This window comes from Emys orbicularis, chromosome 7 (assembly GCF_028017835.1).
Source record: "Emys orbicularis isolate rEmyOrb1 chromosome 7, rEmyOrb1.hap1, whole genome shotgun sequence".
NCBI lineage: Eukaryota > Metazoa > Chordata > Testudines > Emydidae > Emys > Emys orbicularis.
In genome coordinates, this window is record NC_088689.1 from 75,623,869 (window position 1) to 75,635,505 (window position 11,637).

The window sequence follows — 11,637 nt, forward strand, 5'->3', positions numbered from 1 at the left end:
CATCAAAAGTCCAGGGTTAAAGGAAAGCTGATGGAAATTAAGAGCTGTCCTAAATCACTATATCTAATCAAAAGGAGGAAACAGCCATCGTGGCGTTGTGTTGCAGAGTACAGCTGGATTGCCAATGCAGAATCCATTTCACGAATGGAGAAGAAGAGACTTCACAAGTTGTTAGTTCTGTTTTGTCTTTACTGATTTGTCAGTGGACCACTGTTGATCTAGGCTTTGCCTGTGCTAAGCACATGTAAGCTCAGAGCCCCCTGTTCTGTTGTTTTGGTTAACAGTGATTTAATCTATTCTACACATGCTCTGCAGGGGGAAACCTAGACCAACAACACTCCACAGTTACACTGTGACTAGCTGAAAACCAAATACATAATGCCAAAAACTTATTTTACAGCAACCTTGGCAGTCCTTGCTTTTTTGTCCTTTCCAGTAGGATTGCCTGGCTCTATTCTGTACTGTCAGACTGCATCTCCTGTTGGGAAGGCAAAAGAGCAGTTAGTCATAGTTGGAATAAAGGGACTGGCCCGCTCACTTCCACTTCTTCTCTTGTATTTTGCCCTTTTCCAGCTCTTGTCTGTGTTTCTTTCTTTGTCCTTCCTGATGGTTTTAGTAAACAGGTGAACACAATATACGTATAGCAACCACTGGTTCTTCCCCCTCTTTGTCTGAGGCAGGATATGGTAGCCTGTCCTGAATTTTGTGGGATTTACCTAATCTCACTAGAGAGATCCCATGTCCCGCAGGACCATTGAAGTGCCCCCAACATGATTTTAGACCAGTATAATGGGGTCTCTTCATGATGACATGCTGCATACATGCTCAGAAGTAACGATTGCTACTTGGGCAAAACCAGATCTCAAGCATCTGAATTGATTATTGGATTGAAGCTCTACAAGAATGCAAGCTACAAAATGGTAGTTTTTGCCAGTTATGATTGAAGACACACTCCTGGAAACAGGACTGTTCGGTGCTGATAAACTGATATCAATAAATCTATCTCAAACTTTTAGTCCTTCACAATTTAAAGAAAAGCCAGGCCGGAAGGGGCCATTGTGATCATCTAGTCTGATCTCCTGTATAACACAGGCCATAGAACTTCCCCCAAATAATTCCTAGAGCCGATCTTCTAGAAAAACAGCCAATCTGGCTTTAAAAATTGTCAGTGATGTGGAATCCACCAGGCCTCTTGATAAATTGTTCAAATGGTTAATTACTCTCACCAGTAAAAATTTGCACCTTATTTCCAGTCTGAATTTGTCTAGCTTCAACTTCCACCTGTTGGATCATTGAAGAGTCCATTATTAAGTACTTGTTCCCCGTGCAGGTATTTAGATTGTAATCAAGTCACCCCTTACCCTTCTCTTTGTTCAGTTGAATAGATAGTCTCAAGGAGATCAATCTCTATAAAATGTGTTTTTTAATCCTTTAATCATTCTTATGGCTCTTCTCCGAACCTTCTCCATTGTATCAACATCTTTCTTGAATTGAGGGCACCAGAACTGGACACCGGGTTCCAGCAGCTGTCACATCAGTGCCAAATACAAAGGTAAAATAACCTCTGTACTCCTAATCAAGATTCCCCTATTTATGCATCCAGGATCATATTACTTGTTTTGGCCAGTTTCACACTGATATTCAGCTGATTATCTACCATGACACCCAAATCTTTTTCAGAATCACTGCTTCCCAGAGCCCGCCATCCTGTAAGTATGGCCGACATTCTTTGTTCCCAGATGTGTACCATGACAGGTTGGATCACAGAAACCCCCTTGGGAGCTGCCACCTAATGTACCAAGACTACTTCTATTCCTGTTTTCCCTGCCAGCTCAGGACTCCAGCATCCTGTCTTGCTGAGCCAGACACTCCCGTCTGCTCCAGCACAGACCCAGGGTCTGAATCACTTGTCCCAGAGCTGCAAGTTTACCTGAAAACAGCTCACAGAAGTGTGCTTGTCTTTAGCACTCAGATGCCCAACTCCCAATGGGGTCTAAACCCAGATAAATCCGTTTTACCCTGTATAAAGCTTATACAGGGTAAACTCATAGATTGTTCGCCCTCTATAACACTTATAGAGAGAGATGCACAGTTGTTTGTTCCCCCAGGTATTAATACATACTCTGAGTTAATTAATAAGGAAAAAAGTGATTTTATTAAATACAGAAAATAGGATTTAAGTGGTTCCAAGTAGTAACAGACAGAACAAAGTAAGTCACCAAGCAAAATAAAATAAAATGCGCAAAACTATGTCTAATCAAACTGAATACAGATAATCTCACCCTCAGAGATGCTTCAGTAAGCTTTTTCTCAGACTGGACACCTTCCAGGCCTGAGCACAATTCTTTCCCCTGGTACAGCTCTTGTTGCAGCTCAGGTGATAGCTAGGGGATTCTTCATGATGGCTCCTCTCCCCCTCTGTTCTCTTCCACCCCTTTATATATCTTTTGCATAAGGCGGGAACCCTTTGTCCCTCTGGGTTTCCACTCCCCCCCACTGGAAAAGCACCAGGTTAAAGATGGATTCCAGGTCAGGTGACATGATCACATGTCACTGCAAGACTTCATTGCCCACTTGCCAGCACACACATATACAGGAAGACTTACAGGTAAAACACAGCTATCTGCAGACAATGGTCCTGGTTAATGGGAGTCATCAAGATTCCAAACCACTATTAATGGCCCACACTTTGCATAATTACAATAGGCCCTCAGAGTTATATTTCATATTTCTAGTTTTAGATACAAGAGTGGTACATTTATACAAATAGGATGATCACACTCAGTAGATTATAAGCTTTGTAATGATATCTTACAAGAGACGTTTTGCATGAAGCATATTCCAGTTACATTATATTCACTTATTAGCATATTTTTATAAAACTATTCCAGTTGCATTATATTCACTTCTTATTATGTTTTTATAAAACCATATAGACTGCACAACGGCATATGTACATTTACATTTAGTTGTATTAATGTATGCTGTTTACTTGTGTGCAATATCTGAAGCAAGCTACCCACATGGTATCCATAACTAAACCCATTATATACCCCCACCCAATTAATTTGCATCACCACCAAGTGGTTGCTGCAGCTTTTCTGGGCGGTTACCAAATCTGAGCTCTTTTGAAGGAAGGGAGGAAATGGATTCCAAAGGTGAGGACCCTGCATGGAAAATGAGCAGCACCCTCTCTCTTAAATACATCAGATAGTAGTTTGATGTGTGGCCCTCATCACCCTTCTTGCTCTATACTTTGAAATGAATGTACTCTCATGGTTTGGTGCTTACAATGTAAGCTCTTTGGGGCGGGAGCTGTCTTTTTGTTGTTTGTGTGTACAGCGCCTAGAACAGTGGCGTCCTGGTCCATGACTGAGACTCCTAGATGCTATGATAACATAAATAATAATAGAGTATTTGTTACTCCATTCATTGTGGGAGTGCTTTCTGTTCTGAGATAGAGAAGAAGAGTGACATACAGTTACCAGTGAGACAGTTTTCCCTTCTGCTCCCTCATCTGAACGTAATACAGACTCCTTTCTTTCTCCTTCTTGCATGGTGTGAAAACAAAGTTGCCATGCTTGTGCAGGTCAGCGCTCACACACGTTTAGAAAAGTTTATTCAGCTCTTCACATTACAGCTTCTGCACTGGCATTTGGATACTGACTGAGGCACTGAGCTTTGCTATGCTGCAAAGATCATTCCAGGGCCATTCTTACAGGCTTGGACATCATCAGTGGCAGAATAGGGATAATTGTGAGAGCCCCCTAAAAAGAACCTATCTATGCACCAGTCATCAAAAGATGAGTGATCTTGTGTTCATTGATTGCATCTTGCTGCAGCCACTACACAACTGCCCAATCTCAACAGTACAGATCGTACAAATGGAAAACTGATCAGCATGCTGTTTCCTGTCACACATCACCCACAAGTACTAACGATTGAAGTGATACCTAGGCTATAACAGCCTGTTCAGTGACATGGGGAGAGCGCATGAGCCTCCTTGCCCCAGGAGTGATGGTCACCGATCAGACAGACCCTCTAGTCCAAAGAGGAGTGAGATGGGTTACTTGTAACTTGACCTGAGAGAGGGAAAAAGGTGTTTCCTTAGGAATCTGAGCCTCTTAAACTGGCCCCTTTAATCTCATGTTCGTTAACGTCCATGCTCTCCCAAGAACCACTCTGGGCTTTGTTTTGTTGGGAGTCTCTGCATTCCTAGTCCCCTGATTCCCTGTTCAGTAAGTGACCTGAGGGTCTCTATTACAAAAAAACAAAAATCCCACATAACACGCAGCAGTGAGTGCCAGCCCAAGCGGGAACGACCATATTGCTTTTTTAGCCCCGTAGTGCAAGCCCAGGTCAGGTGAGCTGGGCTCTGAGACTCACTGCGGTGGGGGATTTTTTGCAGTGTAGATGTACCACGAGAGAGACTCACTTTTCTTTCTCTTCTGTTCACAAGACAGCAAATAGGACGTGATTGAGTTTGACTCGTATTGTCATGGGTGTTTCACTCTCCACACAAAATTTCTCATAAACATTCAGTATAACTGGAAATCTACCAAAATGTCCCACAAAAAGAACAAGCCTGTTCGGACTGAGTGGATAGTATCTACCCCTGATGTGTACCTACGGGGTCTATCTTGTTTGCATATTGGCAATACTTGTGTGGCTTGTCATGCCATTAAAGCATTATTGGATATAATTGTTGTCTTCCTGAGGCCAGATGGTGCTTGGGACAGTTTCCCTTGATTCTGGGGAGAATTTACACAGAGAAACTGGGTTCCTCCATTAATCCTTGAACCAAGAAAACCAGACAATATTGAAGAACCGTGGATAAAACACTCACTCCTATCTTTATCCCCTCAAGGCTGGGAGAGAGGATGGGGAATTCCCCCTCCTCCCTCAGCAAGCCCCAGGCAAGTGAATAGTAAGTCCAAGTCTCTGACTTTTTGGGAGGAACTAAGGGAACCAGATTCCGCCTTTTAATATGGAGGGAGGTGCAAGGAAATCTGATCTATATTTGCGCAGTATCCAAGAAGTCTGCCTGAAAGGAAGAATAGAAGATATTTGCCCCTGTGTGGGTTGCCAGGATTATAAACCCTTGACTAAGATCTGTGTAGATGGCACAGCGTTGAGGGCAAACAAGGGAACCCTCAAGAGAAAATCTGGAAACGTGGATCATCCTTCACAGATTTTTTATTTTTAATTTGAAAACCAAATTTATTCTTAAGAACTTAATTTTGCATTTATCACAGAGAGCGTGTTGAAGACATTGAACTTACCTTAAGCCCTTTCTTTGAGAGAACAGCAGTGGATGCTGGTATTTTTCCAAAGAAATGTACTTACAAACAGGTTTGCTTCTCACTGTCTCTCACCGGACAGAAGGTATTTCAGTTGTCACCACCTGCAGTCCCTGTGACCTATTTCTTACCCAAGGTTTATTTGACTGGCTGCAGCTAAACCTTCTTGTGTGTCGCTTTGTTCTTGCCTCTCACCTGTAAACTCTTGCAAAACAATTAAGAGTTAGGGGTGGGGCCCTTTGCACAGATAGGACTGGTCTGTGTGTATATGAGAGAGAGCGATTCAGTGCCCAATTTTGGCAGATTATGTAACCTTTGTTGACTTGCTATTTGCTCCTGGCTGGTTGTCATAGCCTGGGCAGGGAAGGCTTACGAGTAAAAGTGTTCAAGGCTGAACCAGGAAAACTTCTCAAAGGCTGAAAAGAAAATAAACATGGGTCTGGCTACTAGTGTAATGACGCTGTGTCCAGAATCACTAGGGCCCTACCTATACCACAAATACAACCATGTGTAGACAAGGCCTAAATCTGCGTCAGAAAGAAAATTGTCTTACACGAAAGCTCACAAGTGTGGTGTTTGTAGTCTGTCTGATCTCTGGCACCTTAGAGACTAAGTTAGTCTCTAAGGTGCCACAAGTACTCCTGTTATTTTTGCGGATACAGACTAACACGGCTGCTACTCTGAAACCTGTCTGATCTCTCTCACCACTCTGATCCCTCATCCTGCTCCTTTAACCTTGCTTACCAGAAGTAGTGATTTTTCTCTTGGGTAAATGGGGAGACTATTCCATTAAAGTATGTTGCCATGGAGAATAGTGTTGACTCCGGCAGTTCTCCTCAAGCCAACGTCTAGATGTGGCCTGTGCTCTTACTTCAAAAGGTTTTGTTTAACTTCTGCTTTTTTCCCCCTCCAAGTTGTTCCCTTCACAAGTGACAAAGTCAGGAGTCACTGAGCTGCTCTGGTTTTTGTTAGGAAGTTGTGTGTCAAGTGACTCTGACAGACACTTCCGACTTTAAATTGAGAAGCAGCTGATATTCAGTGGTTGAAATTGATTCTCTTTGCAAGGAATGGGATATATTTCCACAAAATACCCTGTATTCTCTACCAGTCCTTTGTAGCACATGCCAGTGTGCCATCAGATGGCTGATCTTCAATCACTAGCTGCCAGGGCTGGATTGGAACCAGTGACTTGAGAGAGAGTGGTTTCCAGAGCTGTCCTGTGGTCCATTCCAATATGCTGATAGTGGTTTTGCCTTTGAAGCTGCCTGGTGAGCTGTGTGCTGGCATTCCAGGGAAGGAGACAGGGCAGGAAGAGGCTATTTGCTTTTCTATTTAAAGTCATTTAAAAAGTCCATGTAAACAAGTTGCCAGCACAGCCCAATTAACGCGGGGGACATCTGAGAGAGGATTAGCAGGACTCCATGGGGTATGAAGCCGAGATCTTAATCTAGATCTATTAAGAGATTTACTTGGGAGGATGGGGTTTTGCTCCCTTTTGTTTAATTTACTAGGATTGGATTAGCTACAAACAAGGCCACTAACCCCAAACATATTTACCTTGCTGGTGCTTCTGTGCTGATTAAATAAGGACTCTGAAGTTGCAGGCTGGGCCTGCATGCAGAGTTAGCTGCTGTGATGGACTCAGAACTGTCATTACCCTTTAAGGAAACATCCCCACAACTGTGCTGTTGCACAGCAATGAGCCAAGACATGTCAGGTGTACTGTTGCAGTAATATTTTTATAAAGATAGTCTTTGCTTGTGTTGGAGGGTTGCAGAGGCCAATAATATCCTCTTTCCCTGCACTCTCTGCTGTCAGCTGGAATTCTCAGTTTTAAAGCTCAGTATTGGTAGCCAGAGAGAGGAGGATAGATAAGGGTTAAACTGGTTTCATCTCCAGAATGAACACACGTCCTCTGTAGTTCTCAATGATTCTCCCAAATCATTGCTTCAGTGATTAGAGAAAGGTTTTTGTTTGGAGTACCAAGCCTATGAGGGGATTGAGGTTTACCTTCCTTTCCCCCAATGTTACCCTAATGTACTGTACAGCACTGAGATCCTGCTTCAGCCCTCACTGCAATGATTAAAATACCTGGTTTATCAAAACTCTCCCTATAGAGGCTATAGGTCATTTGAAGGTAGCAGAGAAGGCCTATCTTGTAGATCTGAGCTTTCCAAGACTGTCTACTCTGCAGGCTTCTACTGGCATAGGTATGTCTGTCAGAAGTGTGAAGAGGTGTGATTCCTGACGGATGCTATGCCAGCAAAAGCTACTAGTGTAGCAGGCACAATTATACTGGCAAAACGTGATTTTACTAGTGTAGCCTGTTCTGCTCATGGTGCATGATTTTATGAGACGTGTGTATAGTTACGTCTATGACAGGTATAGCAATTGCTTGCAATATCTTTGGGAAATCTTACTGTATTAAGTTTATGTATTATTGTGGCCAGGGTCTATGAGAGAGTTGACCACACCACCTCCAAGAATAATTAACAGTATGGCGTGATTAGACAAATTCATTCAGGTTGTAACACCTTCAGAGAAGTTCCACCACCTGGAGACACTCAGATGTATGAGTTCAAACTGGATTCTCCAGGGACTGACCGACAAAGAAAGAGCTTTTGGATAAATAGCCTGAGTTTAAACTGACTCAGGGCCTTTTTTCTGATCTAGTGAATTGACAGGACCTTCTGTCCCAGGGGGCCCAGTCCTTCCTGGGAAGGTTTGGAAGGACATTGGCTTACTGAGACCCCGTAAGACTGCTGGGTGACCTCTAGTAAGCTCCTAGCCTGCGTATAGAAACTTTTATTATTTTTATGTTTTCTCTGTAATGCTTTCACCTTAAGAATAAATGTGCTTGCTTATAAAGAGCTGTGTGATAACTCATAGCTGCTGGCAATTACAGCTGTTCATAGCCTTCAGAGAGAAGGCAAAGAACAGATGCAGGAATATTTAGGCAGTCTGGCTTGCCACTAATATCACAGTGTAGATGGAACTGTGCAGCCTGAGAAAAATCCCAGTCAGAAGGGGGAGAGAGACAGGTCTCTATCCAAGAGAGATGGTGACTGAGGAGCTGGGAGCCTAGAGTTGGTGCCCTCAAGGGACCATGGAGAGGGAATACTGGTGCAGTTGCACTGAACTGTGATAGCATCCACACTAGTATATCTGTACTGGTAAACTAGTCCTATTGTAGACATAGTGTAGAGTATTACAGAGAGCCCTCCACCCTGTTTTCCTGTAACTTGTCATAGTCTTTGTGACTGTGGAATTTGTCAGAAGAGGTGGTCTCTGAAGTGAGGTAGACAAGGTGGTGATTGTGGTGGTAGCAACACACACCATGTTTTTCCCAGGCTTTAGTTTCAGAGCCCTGAAAGGGGGGAGCACCCCATTCCTTGTAGTGAAGGTGTGTGGGAATGTGTCTTTACTGTGCTAGAGCCTGCAGTCTGGGTAGGCAGAACTAATTGCTTCTCCACAGCCCAGGAACTCCCAGGGCAAGTATCCCTTGAACATCCTGGTATTTACCTGATGCCAAGATCCTGATGTCTAAAGCAGGATAAGGCAGATGGAAAGGTAGTTTAGTGTGCAATCCACCCAAGAATGCTTAATGGTGGTGACGCTGCTGACCTAAACGCCTCTTTACTTCCAGTAAGTATGGGACAACCCAAGTGACAGTTTGGGGGAAAGGGGCTTTCTTTCCAGCATGCCTCTTTTTTGAGAAGGATATAGTCTTTGGAGAGCAGGCTGGGAATTGTAGTTCCAGCACTGAACATGAAGTTGGTCATTATGACAGATACACAATAACATGAAAGGCTTTCTCTAATCTTCCTCGAGTGAATAGAATTAAAGAGATGGTTAACGAGTATTCAGCAAACCTGTATCTGTATAAATCTGTAGGCTTGGGGGAAGTGTACCCAAGAGTTTAAAGAGAACTAACAAGTGAAATCTTGGCTCTTCTGAAAATCATTCTTAAATAGTGTGGAGCCAGGAAAGGTTCACAGTGAATTTGCTGACTTCCATGCCATTAATGCAGTGCTGAGAGATTTTAACATAATTTTTTTTGCATACAATAACTTGGAGGGAAGTAATTCATTGACAGTCACTGGAGATGGGAGCAGTGTCTTGAAGCTAAAGATTGAAACGTGTTTAGTTAGGTGTAAAGGAATGTCTCTCTCTTAATGAGCAGCAAAGAGTCCCGTGGCACCTTATAGACTAACAGCCGTATTGGAGCATGAGCTTTTGTGGGTGAATACCCACTTCGTTGGATGCATGTGACATGCATCCGACTAAGTGGGTATTCACCCACGAAAGCTCATGGTCCAATACGGCTGTTAGTCTATAAGGTGCCACAGGACTCTTTGCTGCTTTTACAGATCCAGACTAACACGGCTACCCCTCTGATACTCTCTCTTAATGGTTTTATTGCCTCTACTTAACTTTCAAAGTAAAACAACACTGCTTAGTGGTGGTGGCGTATTAGTGAAAACACTTGGAGCACAATGGCAGAAAAGATAGTGTTCACTTTTAGCTGTGGAACACGGTTTTTAAAAAGATTCAGGATATCTTCTTAACTTATATTTGTTCCTTTTGAAGGATTTATTCCTTGAGTGCATTCTGAAATTCTGAAAATAGTCTGGTCCTAATATATTACCTAAACTTTCCCTCATTTAGCTTCAAGCTGTTGCTCTTTGTCCTAGCCAACAGTGAGACAGTGGAAAAGAATCCCAGCAGAGGTGGTCAAGGTGCCATCACTGCACTTTCTCATGATCAACTTAGATACAAGATGTTGGTATGTGTAGAAGAGGGAGACCTCCTACAAAGTGCAGGAATCAGAGCGGGTGACCCAAACAGTCTAACTGGCCCTAGTGTCTCTCGCTCTAGCACTGTACATAGCTGTTGGAAAAACCTTGAAAGATGCTGTCTGCAGCTAACAGAGAGTGCATCGTCTAAATCAATCAGGCTTGGGCCTCCTGTGATGTTTTCTTTAACATCCTTCCATAATGTTCCCTGATTTCTCTGCATTCTTCTATTTTCGCTTCATTGTAAGATTTTGGTGTCTTATTACTGAAGTGTTAGTTCTGTGTTCTCTATCACTAGCTGTTAAATTAACCTCTGGAGAGCTATGCCAATGTGTTGTCCTGTCTGAAACCCCCTTGCCCTGATGCTCTGCCTATCAAAGAATAAAACTTTAAGCATATACAGAGCTTTACATCTAGTCATAACCATCCTTTCCTCTAGCACATTCTGCTCCCCCCTGCATTGCTCTAGACTCTTGTTTCTAAGACCATTCTATCATGGACCTGTTTAATAGGGCTCAGAGTTTAGTGAAACACGGTTAGATTTAATGCATGCACAACCTGTTCTTGTGCTGATTTCCCCCCCACACACACACACATTTGTTTCTCCCTTTTGGTGCACAAGGAATTGATCCTTTTACCATGTTTATTATTTATTCCCGTACTCCAAATTCCTATAGTAGGGCCTCAGTATGTTTGACTGGAGGCTTGTTGGTCATATGTCATATGGAAAATTTGTTTTTTTTATGAGATTTGTTCATCGAACAGCTATTGGTTTGGGTGAAGCTGTAAGCTACAATGTGGCAACACGAGTAATTTTCCACTGGTGAATAAATTTCCCTAGGTTAGCACTTCTCACCTAGAGAGCTTCATATCTGTAGGCAGCATAAACACATGACAGCTTCAAAAGACAAACTCCCCCAGCAACATATCAATGTGTACTGGGGTGTCAGGCGCTGCTGTCTGGGTGGGCTCCATTCCTCCCGTCCCTACCCCTCCCTTGCTCCTTATCTGATTGATGTGGCTTTTCATGCTCTCATTCTCCCTGGCACTACATTTTTCGTTTTCCTCTTCCGGATTCTCTCCCCGTTGAAACAAAAGGCGAACTCGTTTCCAGTGGTGCAGCACCAGGCTGTGCTGTCTCAAAGGGGCTGGGGGATTCTCTGCATCTCGTTCTGTGTCGGAACCAACGGGGAGCTTTAGTGGCTTCACAAGCAATGCTTTGAACCACCGCCAGATCGCCTCAGCTGCTGTGCGAGCAGAGTTCAAAGCCCTCCTGTGAGTAGATACACAGTATGTGTAAAAGGACAAGCAATTTAATCTGTGATTCCCTACCCCACAGGAGTGACTGATGACTGCTTCATGTAGGGTGACCAAACAGCAAGTGTGAAAAATCGGGACGGGGGTGGGTGGGGGGTAATAGGAGCCTATATAAGAAAAAGACCCAAAAATCGTGACTGTCCCTATAAAATCGGAACATCTGGTCACCCTAGCTTCATGCCAGACTTCTCTCTGCCTCCCTCTGGACACCACTATCCCTACTT